General features: G+C 43.8%; 1 protein-coding gene across 1 annotated transcript in view; it reads right to left on the bottom strand.

Moving 5' to 3' along the window:
* Positions 1 to 12,368, bottom strand: part of MACROH2A2 (macroH2A.2 histone) — a 59,924-nt gene extending 47,556 nt beyond the window's left edge. Inside the window, exon 1 of the mRNA XM_055274559.2 lies at positions 11,912 to 12,368. The gene's annotated coding sequence lies outside the window, so the exon portion shown is untranslated. The remainder of the gene's footprint in view (positions 1 to 11,911) is intronic.
* Between the last annotated feature and the right edge of the window lie 3,168 nt (positions 12,369 to 15,536).

The following is a 15,536-nucleotide window of genomic DNA, read 5'->3' as shown; positions in this document are numbered from 1 at the left end:
CACTGCTGATAAAGACACACGCAAAACTGGGAACAAAAAGCGGTTTCATTAGACTTACAGTTCCACATAGCTGGGGAGGCCTCAGAATCAGGGCGGGAGGCAAAAGGCACTTCTTACGTGGCAGCGGCAAGAGAAAAATGAGGAGGAAGGAAAAGCAGAAACCCCTGATAAACCCATCAGATCTCGTGAGACTTATTCACTATCAGCAGAATGGCACAGGAAAGTCCAGCCCCCATGATTCAATTACCTCCCCCGGGTCCCTTCCACAACATGTGGGAATTCTGGGAGACACAATTCAAGTTGAGACGTGGATGAGGACACAGCCAAACCACATCAGTAGGCATGGCTTTAGGGTGTCCAGTTAGGAACTGAGAATCCCCAAATGCCAGAATGAGCGGGGAGCTTTATTTTGTGGTGCGATATTTATCCTAGAAATTCTACGTGTGCCTTGTAGTTTTTTAATTTTTTTTGAGATGGAGTCTTGTTCTGTCACCCAGGTTGGAGTGCAGTGGCACAATCTTGGCTCATTGCAACCTCCGTCCCCCGGGTTCAAACAATTCTCCCTGCCTCAGCCTCCCGAGTAGCTGGGATTACAGAAGCCTGCCACCACACCTGGCTAATTTTTGTATTTTTAGTAGAGACAGGGTTTCACCATGTTAGACAGGCTGGTCTCGAACTCCTGACCTCAGGTGATCTGCCTGCCTTGGCCTCCCAAAATACTGGGATTACAGGCATGAGCCACCATGCCCAGCCTCTTGTAGTTGTTTGATTGCTTTAGAGAAGAACTCTCAGATTGTTAGCTTAAGGGCTAAACACCAAATTGCTGGAAACTCTTCTAGTAGTAAAGGAGGGAGAAAGGACAATTCACCGAGCTGTCCTGGAAACAGACCTTCAATGAGTCCCCGCTTATCACCCTCCCCACCTTCGCCGCAGTTCCCTCTTGCTTTTACTCTCAGTCGTGGCTTCCCCTGTGACGTGCATATGTTCTTATGCACTTTCAGTCTTCTGGAAATTTCTTGAAATCTCCCATCTGCTGTTGACTAACCACACCAGCCCCTACCCCTTTGTTATTGTTTATTTTATTTGTACTTCTTTACCATTATTTCTGTGGCTCTGGAGAGGAGGGATTTGAAGGAAAGCACATGTGCTCAGTCCATCATTTTGAACTGGAAACTGAAAATGTCATTTTACTTTAACATTTTAACAAACCTCATTTGTGGATTAGCCTAGAAATGAGTATGCTGCTGAGGAGAAACAGCTCAACTGTTTTATAATTGAGTAATAATGTCATGTTAAAAAATTAAGATCACCTTCATCACCAGGTGAGTCCCTGAAAACTAACCGGTCTTGAGATAATTGAAGAATATAAAATTTTGTATCAAGAGACGATAAAGACTCCTTAATAGAATAGAATCCAACTCAGTGTGTCTGTATTTGCACAATTACAGCATATGAGGTTCCCATAAACAATATTTAAAATTATACTGTGATCCCAGATGGGAAGAGAGGAAAGAAAGGAAACCCCTTAGCATGTGCCCTTATTGAATGAGTTGCTTTTGGTGAGAAACAGGAAACTTTATTTAACACCCTGATGGCCTTCATCAAAAGACAAAATAGTCTGGTTTCCTTAGACCAATATTTTCTTTTTATTCAAATAATTTCTTTATCAAGTATAAGGAGCTGTTATACAGTGAGCAATATTTTACACCTCAACTTCTCCACATTTTTATTTTTTTTGTAAACTGTGGAGGGCTGCAACAAACCCTCTGCCAGCCAGCAAGGTGGGCCATTGACACCTCCAGCGTCCTGATTGATTGATTGATTTATTTATTTATTTATTTATTTATTTATTTATTTATTTTGTTTTTGTTAAATTTTTTATTGGTGGTATTAGGTTACATGAGTAAGTTCTTTAGTGGTGATTTGTGAGATTTTGGTGCACTGAACCTGATTTGTAGTCTTTTATCCCTCACCCCCTTCCCACCTTTCCCCTGAGTACCCAAAGTCTATTATGTCGTTCTGATGCCTTTGTACCCTCATAGTTTAGCTTCCACTTATGGGTGAGAACATACAACAGCATCCTGACTTAAATGACCATTTTTTTCTACAGTCAAGCTTCTACAACGAGGCTTTGAAAAAGAGACAGCAGTCAGTAATTTGAGGATTGGGAGCTATAATTATAGGCCAGGGTGTCACAGGTGGGGTTCAGTCACACCGATGAATCACCTTGACAAAGGATCTAGAATCACAAGACAGCTTATTTTAAAGCACTCTTTAGAGATCATTCTCTTCAGAAGTATGCAAATCAAAATGCTTTCATCATACATTATTTTAAATCTAGAAATAAGAGATCTTAGAGCTTTTAATGATGGAATTGAAATTTAAAAAAAAACTTTAAACATTGTTTTCATGAACATGAAATTCACAGTGTCATCCCTAATGGACTCGTGTACTGTTTTAAAATTGCTGAAATTTATTCAATTTATTCATTCTTATCCCCTATGATATTTCCCTAATCTGTGGTATTGTGCTTCAGAATATTTTATATTGTAAATATTTATGAAAAGTGATGGAGACACTGCAATGAAGCATCTTTGTCAGTTCAAAATAATCCTTTGGGAGAATACATTGAGAGGAAATAAAACAAAACTAGGTAGGAAATGAGGGGATTCAATATAAATATATTAACTATACATTGAAATATATTTTAAAGGGTATGAAAAAAATCTTAGCTTCCCACCTAATAGAGTTTGACTGTATTTTGGTGTGTTACCCTAAGTACTGTATTAAAATAATAATAGTTTGTTAGCATTATTTTGTAGCTGTAAAAACCATTTTCAGTAATACAAGCTAAATCACTGGCTCTATTACACTTCTATTTATGAACTCCAAGGGCAAATCATTATAGTATAATACTTTCCAAACCATTTTCTTTCAAGGCCACCTTTAAGTGAATGAGAATAGTCAATAATTTTATCGTCATATATGTTAAAGCACATTAACAATTTATAACGTAAAGGGCTATATCAAATGCAATTTCATCAAAATGACACGCAGATCAAATTAACCAAATTAACCAACCATGAATGTTAGAACCAAGCATTAATCCAATTTATTTAAATTATACTATTGAATAACAAATCATTCCCTTTTAAAAAAGTATTTCAAGTCACATCGTGGAGCGGGAAGTTCAACTGCCGGCACATTGTCATTCAGAGGCAGAGCATGTGGGGTCACTCTAGAGGAGCTTGGGACAAGGGGTAGGGGGGTTTAAGGGATAGATTTAGGATATCTGCTGCTACTGCAGGATACTAAGACATTTTAACATGTTTTGTTGTCTCTGTTGAACCTGAGCTATGGTTGTTTTAAAAAAGAGAAAAGCAGAAGTTTTTGATCTATAATGTAGCTTGTTTCTTTATTATTAGCCTTACGCTATTTTCTAATATAAATATGTTTGGCCACCTGTGGTACTTGGATGAGAAATGAATAAAAATAATTTCAGTTTTCTTTGAATCTGAGTTAGCAATGCATTCCTAAAGAAAGCCAACCAGAAAATGAACCAGTCTGCCTTCCTGAATCTATTCATTCACAGAAAACAAAACAAAAACACCCTCACTGGGTCCAGCCTGGTCTCTTCTTGTCTTTTTGTTCTTTGAGGCTTGACAAATAGGAACAGTGGGATTTCCATAAACAATATTTAAAATTATACTGGGATCTCAGAAGGGAGGAGAGGAAAGAAAGAAAAACCCCTTAGCACGTGCCCTTATTGAATGAATTGCTTTTGGGGAGAAAGAATAAACTTTATTTAACATGCTGATGGCCTTCATAAAAAGACGAAGTAGTCTGGTTTCTTTAAACCAATATTCTCTTTTTTTTCTTTCTTTTTTTTTAGACAGAGTCTCTGTCACCCAGGCTGGAGTGCAGTGGCCCAATCATAGCTCACTGCAGCCTTGACATCCTAAGTTCAAATCGTCCTCCCACCTTAGCCTCCCAAAGTGCTGAGATTATAGGCATGAGCCACTGAGACCAGCTTGACCAAGATTTTCTTTTAATTTAAATAAGTTCTTTATCAAGTATAACAGTGGGTAAACTATCTTGTTTCCTGCAAATCTAACAGATCCAAATTAGTAATGCAGTTTATTGTTATAAGCAGCACCTTCTTTACTTCTCTGAGCAGGGCACTGGCTTTGTCTGAGCCAAGATGAGATTTCCAAATGCGAGTAGAGGTGTGTAGGAGCACCCTTAGGGTCTAGGGTGAATGTTCCAGTACCAGACAGCAGGTGGGCTGTATGCCTTGGTGAGCCTCATCCACCAGGGGCTTCCAGAGACATCCATGTTTGCTGGGCAACTGAGTACATCAGTGGGGCCAGTTGTCTGCTCTCAAAGCTAGAACAACAGACTGCTCTGGAAACCCTCTTCCTCCATCCCTTCCTCTGCCTGCACCTCCCTACCCAGTTTTTCTTGCTGTCTGTCCTTTTTTCTCTTTTTCTCTTTCTTTTTTTTTTTTTTTTTTTTTTTTTAAGAGAGTCTGGCTCTGTCACCCAGGCTGGAGTGCAGTGGTGCGATCTTGGCTCACTGCAACTTCTGCCTCCCTGGTTCAAGCGATTCTTCTGCCTCAGCCTCCCAAATAGCTGGGATTACAGGCGTCCACCACTGTGCCCCACTAATTTTTGTATTTTTAGTAGAGATGGGTTTTCGGCATGTTGGCCAGACTGGTTTCCAACTCCTGACCTCAAGTGATCCGCCTGCCTCAGCCTCCCAAACTGCTGGGATTACAGTTGTGAACCACCGCACCTGGCCCTGCTGTCAGTCCTCAGGCAGTGGCTGCACTGTGGGGAAAAGTGGCTTGGGTCTTTTGCTGCAGTTCTGTGTTCTGTGCTGTTGACAGTGTTGCTCCCTGGTTATGCGTGTGTGGGTCCCCTGTAGCTCCTGGGCCCCGGCACGTTGTATCAGCTGCTTCAGCTAAGGGCTACCACTGGCCACACCACACCACACCACACCACACCATCCTCTCTGTGGGTGTAACCAGCCACTGGCCACACCACACCATCCCCTCTGTGGGTGAAACCTGCCAAAGCTCAAGGGGGCATCAAGGTGGTAGAATGGAAGGTGTGGTAGACCATGGGGAGGGAGCCTCCAGTTTGGCTGTGACTAGCTGTGGCCTGTAGGCAAACCAGTAGACCTTTTAGGGCTCCCTTTTTGCTTGAACAAAAATTTGTAGGAGGCCAGGCGTGGTGGCTCACGCCTGTAATCCCAGCACTTTGGGAGGCCGAGGCGGGAGGATCACTTGAGGTCAGGAGTTCGAGACCAGCCTGGCCAACATGGTGAAATTCTGTCTCTACTAAAAATACAAAAATTAGCCAGGTGTGATGGCGCACATCTGTAATCCTAGCTACTTAGGAGGCTGAGGCAGGAAAATCGTGAACCCAGGAGGCAGAGGTTGCAGTGAGCCAAGACCACGCCACTGCACTCCAGCCTGGGTGACAGAGTGAGACTCTGTCTCAAAAAAAAAAAAAAAAAAAAAATTATGCTTTAATATATAAAAGAGATGCAAGGGGAGCTGTCCTCGCTGGAGTGGGCAAGTGCCTGGGAACTTCAACAGCTTGGTCCCCACCTTTCCTGCCTTGGGCCTCCAAGGAGCACTGGGTTCTGTGGAGCCCCACCTGAGAACCAATGCACCAGCTCGCCTCTGAGGTCCTCTCCAACCTATAAGATGCTCAAAACAGACTCCCTCTGAGCCCCACCCGTCACTTACATTCACAGAGATGGAGCAACTAGGATAAGTAAGTCACATTCACAGGATCTTTCCTTTGAAGTTGCTATTTCTTCACCCAGGATAACCATAGAAAAGAAAAACTGGACCTGAAAAAATCTGCTTGATTTTATATCTAGGACTGCCTTTTCTTCACCCCAAAACAATAATCTACATTGTTTACTACGGAACAGCTGAGGTGAAAATTCAGTTTAGTGGTGATAGGGTTGTTGGTGGGGTGGTGGGGGTACGGGGGACTTAAGTCAATGATCACTTCATTGAAATTCTGCAAGAAAGCTCAATTTGGAAGTTTACCACTCGGATGAGCAACCCAGTGAATTACCACCTGACCTAAAAGTTTATGTTGCATATTGTATAAGCTATTGGGGTTTGCCTCTTTGTGGTCCACCACCACTATTTAATTTTAATGGTCTTATTGAGCAGTGAAGGCAGGAGTGCAAAATACAAGTTACAAAATTCTCTGTGTGTGTGTGTGTGTGTGTGTATAAAATTGGCAGTGCCAGCCCAGCCAGCATGGGGCCTGGGTTCCAGGGTAAGTTTGATTTTATCTTGTGCTGCTTTTATCCTGTTGTCATAGAAATATCCCAGATTTGGGCATCTAAACTCTTATCATCAGGACCGCCTTTCATATCCAGAAACAACCCCTAAATCTTTGGCCAGATCATGTGTTGTAACTTTGAGTGAATAAATGTGGTCAGTGTATCTAACCCTTCTGACATCTCAGAATCAGTTGGAGTAAATGTCTGTACACTGGTGGTCTATGCATATTTCTATCAAAGCATGAGAATTTTGACTTGAATTACTTACTCCATTCCAAGTCCAAATTGGCAATGCCAGTCAAATAAATCGGGCAAAGTATGATGGATGGTGAGATGGATAAATGAACAGTAAGGGCTTCAGAGAAACCACCAAATTTATCTTATTTAATACTTTGTGACAAGACAGTTTAAAGTACAGAGTTCTGTGGCTCAGTCTCATATTCTTTCTTTCATTTGTCATAGTTGGATAAAGTAGTGAGACAAATAAGTTTTGAAAATAAAAATTTGCCTAGACAAACATTAAGCTGAGCATCATCTGAGAATCACTGGAAAGCTAGCAGCTCCTCTCTTACCACATGGGCATAAGGATGTAAGGCTTTGGGGTCAGGCTGCCTGGCCTGGAGTCCCTTGTGTGGTGACTTTGGGTCATGTTCTTCACCATCCCCCCACCATTTCGTTTTCCTGTGATTGATGTAGTAACAGTACCTACTTATAGGGCTGCTGTCAGAATTAAATGGGTTAATACATGTAAGGTGCTTGAACAGTACCTGGCAGGTAGCAGACATTTAATAAACATTAACTACTGTGATTTATTTCCACAAAAGAAATCATTATAGAGAACTATTTTCATGAAATGCAATCTGACATTTTATTGGGCATATTTCTGCCTCTTTGTCCACTCTATTTCAAAACCAACTGCTACAATTATTATGGTACTTGAGGTTGTATGTGTGTAAAGGGATAATAATGAAAGTTTAACTCTAGGAAAACCCTGAGAGCCACATCATCTGCTGAGAACCCTCATGACAGCAAATAGTTTTGTTTTTCCCAAGGCTGGGCACTTTCAGATCCCCTCGGTCTAATCCTGTAGTCTCCAAATTCCATCTGCCTGAATTCATAGTCATTGCAATGTTGGAAATCACAGGATTTCACAAAATCATAATCTAAGACTGAAAGGGACTTGAGTGATCAATCATTTAGCATTCTCCCACCCCCCGCCCCCACCCAAATGTAGTTACAATGAAAGGAATGGCTTGGAAGGGAACGTGCTCATTGAATGACTTGTCCACGGCCTGTGAGACCAAACTAGAACCAGCCCCCTTACCTCAACTGCTGCAACTGGGCTGTTCTTCCAACACACTATTGCATGTTTTACCCCCAGATGCCACCTAGCATAGTGTTAGGTCACAGTTGATATTCAATAAATATTCCTTCAACTAGTGTTTGAATAAATGAAACCAGCCTTAAATATTTTGTTTCAAAAGGTCTCTTTTGTGATTTTTTGAGGGAAATGAATTATCCTCCCAAACACTTATCTTTCCCTCCAACCTAATTCCCAATATACATCCCAGTGTATATTGGGGAAAAAAATTCTATCTTCAAGATTTTACTACATTCCTTTTAAAAACATGATCTTCCAATACCATACTGGAACTCACATACTTCTCTACTGGTTCGTTTTTCTCTTTCTTCTATATATAGAATTTAAGGTGGTCACAGACTTAAATGGCAATGAAAAAAATTGTGAGGGTTCTTTTAGTTCACCCTTCAACCTGAACCTTGGCAGGGTAGGCTAGGCCAGGACTCTCAGCCTTGCAAGGGAATCTCATAATCATGTTGAAGAACGAGGACTAGCTGGAACACAGCATCTGCATCCAGCTTCCTTCCACCTGCCTCACTCCCTTACCATTCTTCATCCATATCCTGCCATGTTCTCTACGAAGCCTAGCCCAACCCCCTCCCTCAAGTCCAAAACTCTCTTCTCCCTTTACAAACTGTTGTAGTAAATTTTTTGTGTATATCGTTATGTATTAATTATGTATTATCATTACGTATTATCAATCACTTTAAAATGATTACTTGTATTTAGTTATCCAAGCAAGACATACATTAATTCAAATTACAGAACTTGGCCAGGCACGGTGGCACACGCCTGTAATTCCAGCACTTTGGAAGGCACAAGCTTGTAGTCCCAGCTATTAGGGAGGCTGAGGCAGGAGGATCACTTGAGCCTAGGCGATGGAGGTTGCAGTGAGCTGACATTGTGCCAATGCACTCCAGCCTGGACAACAGAGTGAGACTCCATCTCAACAGAACAAAACAAAACAAAACAAAACAAAACAAAACAAAACAACAAAACAAATTACAGAACTTCAAATATTATAACAAGGTTATGGATGGGTATTAATAATGATATGGCCAAAGCCCTTCTTGACAATTCCTCTAGTTCTTGTCTCTCTTAGTGGACATCTTCTATACTTTTTCTGTCCATTTTGTATGCATTTTTACTTACAGAGATGTATAATTTTATATTGTTTTAATATCAATAGTACCATATAGTATGTACTGTTCTGCAATTTGCTTTTTTCATTAATAGTATATCTTGGTGATCTTTTTCTGTCTCAGTATATATAGATTTGCTTCATTCTTTTGAACTGCTGCCTAATATTCCAGAAGACAGATGCACCAGAGTTTATTTAGCCATTCCCTGTTGACGGCTGTTAGGCTGTTTTCTACTTCAGAATGACCAAAATTGCAATGAACATCCTTGTACATGCTGAGCTCATAGATGCCTGCTTCTTTGGGTGACATACTGAGAAATGGAATGGTGAGTCACAGAATGTACACATTATTAATTTTATAGTGCCAAACTGCTCTTTCAATTGGTTATATCAATTTACACACCAGTCAGCAGTATATGAAAGTACCTGTTTTCCCACTAGCTTGCCAAAATCACTTTTTACCTTGTTTTACCTTCATGTATATTTTATCTCCTAGGCTTGGGGTTGTAAGCTTTATGAGAGAAGGGCCCAATGACTTCCTTATATTTTATTTCATTTCCTTCCCTATCTAGAGGTGTTTAAGAATTGGTGTATACTCAGGAGGCTGAGACAGGTGCACCCCTTGAACCCAGGATTTCGAGACCGGTTTGAGCAATATAGCGACACCCCCTATCTCAAAACAATAAAACAAACAACAAAAGAATGGTGCTCAATAAGTGTTTGCTGAATGATCTCTAACCATAAGTTCTTTGTTAATCTCTGTGCAATATACTTTCCATTTACCAAGACTGCATCTAACTTGGAGGTTATTTCTTAAGGTTGAAAAACATTCTCAAGAAAGTTGGCTGAATTTTTGCACATCCCTCCCCAGTAACAAGTTATAGATACCTTTCATTTAAAGTTGCCTAAGACAGGACTCACCTCCTGTTCTGCTGGCAGGAGGCAGTGAAAACAGATGTGGTTGTCTCAGACAATAGCTAGCAGGGTGTCCCACCCACTGGGAAATGGCAGACCAGAGGCGCCTTAAAAATCCTGGGAACCAGACAGAAGATGGAATGGTGAGGGAGTAGGGTCAGAATCCTCGGGACACTCTGGATTCAAGGAGGTAAAATCTTTTACGGAGTTTTGATATAGAGGAAACCACTAATAATGTGTAAAGTCTGACAATTAATGGATCCAGGTGAGGTGTAACTGTGGTAGGGTAGGAAAAACCAGAGAAGAGGAGAACTGGGCATGTTTTAGAAGGAAATTTGGCTACGGGAAAGGGGGGTTATGAAGATGTGAATTATGCGACTCAAGATAAACTTTTCTGCCGGGCAGTGCCTCTATTTATTTATATGTAATTTTAGGCTAAAACAGTTCTAAAAATCACCAGTATGTTTCCAAATCTTGGAGCTCTGAACATTTAGTTTGAAAATAAGAAGTGTGTTAAAACGGACTGAGAATTATGTGTAGCTTAGTTTGTGTTTCAAAACAACACACACGAAGACACGTTCTCGCTCTTAATAATGTTTTCTTTTTCTCTCACCTATTGAACCGTTTCAGTAGCAACTGTGCAGCCCAGTGAGGTGACAATTGGATTTCAAAACAAACACAAATGAGCAAAGTGAGGAAACTATTTGCCGTGGTGGGCTCATCGCCCCTAGGGGATCCTGGGGTCTGTGGGGCTTAGAACTGGGCCCTTGTTTTGAATTCCTCTGAGGTGGACAGAGGCTGGACGGACACCTCAGTTCCAGCGTGGCTGTGATAGGGAAACTACCCTTAAAATCAGGGCAGCGGAGCCACGGTTCCCATCGCGTCCCCTCAAACACTCAGGGCCCCGCACTTTGGTTTCTCAGCCCATTTCTTCTCGCGCCTTTCATCCCTTCACTCATCCAGGGCCGTTGCCAAAAAACCCTGCCAAGGACCAGGCCTCAGTCAGGCCCACGGTGGTCCACTGCACGCCACGGGAAACTCCTGGAGGAGGCTCGTCTGGCCCTTGGGGAACCAATGCCCCTTTGGCCATTGTTGTAAGGAACAAAGAGGGCAAGAACTGAGGGCGCCCCCCCGAGGAAAGGCGGGGGAGGACACCCACGGGCGATCCGGGGGGCTGGCCGGGCTGGGGCTGAGGTGCGCCGGGGGTGCAGGCTGGGAGCCGGGGGAGGCAGGGCTGGTCCCCAACCGCCGCGCCCCGCGAGCGATACGCACGGCGTCCGGCGCCCGGCAGAGCCCTTTCCTGTGCCGCAGCCAGTTTACTTTTATTCCCTTTTTCGATATTTTTATTATTATTATTTTTTCCCGCGCAAAGCGGGAGCCAGACTGCCCAGGCGAGCCACGGCGGGGCCGCCATTTCCCGGTGAAAGCGCAGCGCGCGTCGGCACCGGGCGCCCCGGAAAGGGAACCGAAGGGGAGTGCCCGGCCCCGCGCCCTCTTCCGCGCCGGCCCCGGGGCGCACGCCCGCCTGCGGTGCCGGGGTGTCCGCGCAGCAACCCCCAGCTCTCGCCCCGCCGCCCGGCGTCCCCGGCCTGACCTTCCCGGGCGCGGCCCGCCCCCGGACTCGGGTCCCTAACCTCCGCCCGGCTGCTCCGCGCCCCCTCCATTGTCAGTCTGGAGCCGCCGGCGCCCTGCCTGGGTACCCTCAGAGGCCCCCGAGCGGCCCTCCCCGGGCTCCCTCGGGCCCTGCGCAGCCCCCCACCCATCGCCCCGTGCCCCTTGGCGGCCAGGCGCCTCCCTCCTCCCGCTCCTGCGCCCGAAACTCCGCATTCCCAGGAGCCCTCCGCTTCCTCCGGGTCCAGCCTCGCCTGGGGCCCGCTGCTGAATCTCGCATCCCTCCTCCTCACCCCCTCAGTACCCTCGATGCCCCCGGCCCCTCGCTGGCCGCAGGAATTTGACCACTTCTTTAGCAGCCCCCCCTTTATCGCCCAAGGAAGCAAGTTGGGCAGCTGGATTTAAGAATTTGTTTTTGCAGGGGGTGGGTCGGCTATCGAGGGTGCGCCCGCAGGGGCTCGGGGGAGAGGCAGAGGTGGTTCTCTCCGGCCCCTGCACTGCCCCGGCGGCGCGTTTTGTTTCCAGACCCCGGAGCACCCTAAACAATAATGCCATGGCCATGGCGGGCTCACCTGGTGCTGCGCCGCCTGCTCCGGGCGCCCGGTGCCCTCTACGCGCCCCTCCCCGGGCGCAGGTTCGGCCCACGCGGCGCCGGTGCCGGGCAGGACTCTTTGCCTTTCTTTGGGTTCTATCTGTGCGTGTCAATGGCGGCAAGCGGCAGTTCTCTGGGCCGCGGATAGTAGCGGGGGGGAGGAGGAGGAGGGAGAAGGGATTGCTCCTTCTCCACATAACCACCTCTAGGAGGAGTCGCTCAGCCTCATCCCCCGCCAGCCCAGGCTCCACGACGGGTCCGGGGCTTTCGGTGGGGCTTGATGAGCTATTGTCCTTCAGGAGCATTAATGGTGAAACCGCGCGGCCTCCGTGTACTTGGCCGATCTGCGAGACGAGCCGAGGGCCACTCGCTAAGATGAGGCTTTCCCCAGACTTGGGCACAAACGCGCTGTGGTCGCGATCCAGTCTCCTGTTAGCCGGATCCACCTTTGGTGGGAGAAGGTGGCGTGGGCGTTCATCTGGCAGCTCTGGGGAGAGTCTTCGAAGGGGAAAGCGAAAAATGCCACCTTCTATATTTTTGTGTCCTTAAATAATAACAAGTACATTAACGTTTGTGTCCACCACAGGGAAGAGTGCATAGGGCGGCCACAGCCACAAGAACTGCGAATTTATATCCGTGCCTGTAGGCTTTTTAGAAATTAAGACCGAGTTAGAATCCAGCGTTGCATAATATTTGGAGAGGCAGATGTATGTTTTGGTGGGTGAGACTGTGTGTATGGGCATAGTTTTTAATTGGGTTGCTTTACAAGGTGTTAATTTGTAATATCCCAACGGGTATTTAGATGAGCAAGAGGCTATTGTCTTCAGGACCAGTTTTTATTAGTTACTAGAAAATGCATCTTTATGGGGGTGTGGTGGACACTGTCGGGTGTGATAATGGGGATTAGCAGTTGCTGTGTTCCTACTGAAGCCAGTCTCGGCTTTGTATTGTGAGATGTTGGCCAGGGCTCCATGGCTGGAGGGGAGTCAAAAGAATGTGTTTATTTCAGTGGGAAATGCTAACTTGCTGTGGACCATCCAGGTTTCCTCTGATTTCTCCTTCAGTCAAAGGACTGTGAGAGGCAACATTTTGATCTCTTCCAAAAAGAGAAACCGATGCAAACAGAATTCTCCAGCCTTGGCCAAATGGGTGATTTTTAAAGCTGTTACATTTGGTAATATTGTGTATATTTGCTACTACAAACTTGTAACTATTTAGGCAGTGGGGACTTTGGAGTGACTGAAAGCCTCCCAGTGCCTGAGTGGGAAGAACTCATGCCTACCACCCACTGCGTCTCTACTAGTTAATCATGGCTATTGCTGGCATTTATAGATAGCGAGTTAGGTTTAGACCATGTGCATTTTAAAGTGTGTTTGCTGAGAAATCAGCCATCTTTCTCTCTGACTTCCTCCAAATCACGCATATATCATCAACATATGCGTAAACCTCTATTTCGGTCTCGTATGGCTTCTCAAACTCCCCTGGACTCAACAGTCTCTGTTTCTTGGGGCTTCCTTTACTCTTTTCCTAAGCCTTTCACGCCCTCTGTGTATGACCGCACTGTTCTTTTGTCTTGGAAGGTATTTTCCAGGTCGGATATCCAGTCAGGATAAAGTCTTCTTTCCCCAAGTTGTATATTTAAAGGGTTTCAAATGATCCCCTGGGGCATCCCATAATGATGTCCTTTCCCATTCCTAGAGAAAGGGTCTCTCTTCTTATACATTCAGGTGTCCATTCTTCACCAGAAATAACCATCAGGCCAACATTCAAGAGAGTTCAGGAGTTTTCTATGAGTGCTTGAAAAATACTCATACTCTGTCATCCAGTCAGCCAGGCTGACTGAAATATAGTTGAATAATTCATCAGTAGATATTAAATTCACATTCTCCTTGTAATTTCCCAATAAAAGTGGCATATGTGGTCATTTTTATGTGAATTTTATATAAGAGTTCGTTCTAGCATTTTGTTATGTGCTATCCTGAGAGAGGCTGGATCTAGTAAATTTACTGGTTAGGATTCTCCCATTTCATACTGGTTGGTTTCTTCAGACAGATGATGCTGTCACAACTCAGAAAATCAAGGAGGATGTCATCTTCATAATACTCTGATTCTTAGGATAAAAGGGTTCTTAGAGTTCACCTAGTCCAAACCTTTGTTGTAGGAAGAAATCTGGCATTTGGATGGGTGAAATGACTCAGCCATGGCCTCGCAGGACATTAGTGGGAGATCCTCCAATGCATGTCCAGATACCCAGTCAATGCAGTTTCCGCCAATTCCAAACTTTTCAGGATGTATAGGGGAAAAATATGCCACTTAATATGCAGATCTAGCTGAATTATGTATGTTTAATACCAAACATTTAACACATAAAAATTTAACACTGAGACAGTATCATATAATATTATGTAAAATTAAAATACATTTTAAAAAGTCAACATGATCATAAGTTGATAAGTAATCTAGAGTTCTGCAGTGGTCTCTAGCTCGGGGAACCTCTGACAAGTTGAATAATAAAGAATGATAAGAGCTTACACTTATTGAATGTTTACTATGTGCACTGTACTAAGCACTTTATCCTTACTAACTTATTTAATCCTTTCAACACTTGTATGGGGCAAGCACTGTTTTCTCCTTTTTACAGACTGAGGCAGGGAGTGCATGAGAAACTTTCCCACAGTTGTAGAGTAGGAAGTGGCAGATCCATGCTCTTAATCACTGCCTTAATCTGAAGGTGGAGAAGTGCATTTGTTTTAAGCAAAGGAATTTTGCACTCAGTCACATGATCTGAGTCTAAGAGGGGCCCTTGGGCCCCTCCCAATAAATGTCCCCAAGGAGTCAGCAAACAGCCTAATTACAGGAGGGCTGGTTGATTACAGTTGCACTGAAAACATTTTCTTAACCCTTGACCTGTATGTGCGCATAATATTATGAATACAGGTATTGATTGTGAGTTGACTCCATTACAGCAAAGATGTCTTTAATAATTTTATTGAGATGCAGGATGAAGCACTTCTCTATTTAGAGAGAGGCATGTAGCATAATTTAGAGATGAAAAAAAAAGAATCAAATGGATCAGTCATCTAACCAGATTTGTATCCTATTGGGTTGCTAGTAATTCATCCACAAAATCATCTACTTCAAAAATAGCTTCATTGATTTACCCACCAAACCCTTTTTCTTGATCCAAATTTGTGATTTTGTGTAAATTGAGTGGACTTTTATTTTTCATGATTAGTTCTAATCTAGTTTACGATATATATTGTAATTTGTGATCATTTTACCCTCCTAAGATCTCAGTATGCAATTACCTTAGTAATTTCCTGGCTTTGCATCTTCCAGAAGTACTATGTGCATGTAGGTATATGTTTATATCTGGCATATGTAAGTATATGTGTAAGATTTGTAGATCTAAATTAATTTTATTTGGGAATTTGTGATCTCCTTTGAAGTAACCTGAGATTCCCTGGGGGTGTCATAGAAACAGATGGAAATCATTGGTTTATGCACTTCTTTGGATGTAAGTTAGGAACTCTAGACACTGTATTAATTTTATCAAGGCACCAACTGGTATAACTCTAAATAGCAATGTGGGAGCTTGAGGTTAT

The sequence above is a fragment of the Symphalangus syndactylus genome, chromosome 4 (genome assembly GCF_028878055.3).
Source record: "Symphalangus syndactylus isolate Jambi chromosome 4, NHGRI_mSymSyn1-v2.1_pri, whole genome shotgun sequence".
In the NCBI taxonomy this organism is placed as follows: domain Eukaryota; kingdom Metazoa; phylum Chordata; class Mammalia; order Primates; family Hylobatidae; genus Symphalangus; species Symphalangus syndactylus.
The sequence above is the reverse complement of the archived record's forward strand: the minus strand, read 5'-3'. Positions and strand labels throughout refer to the sequence as shown.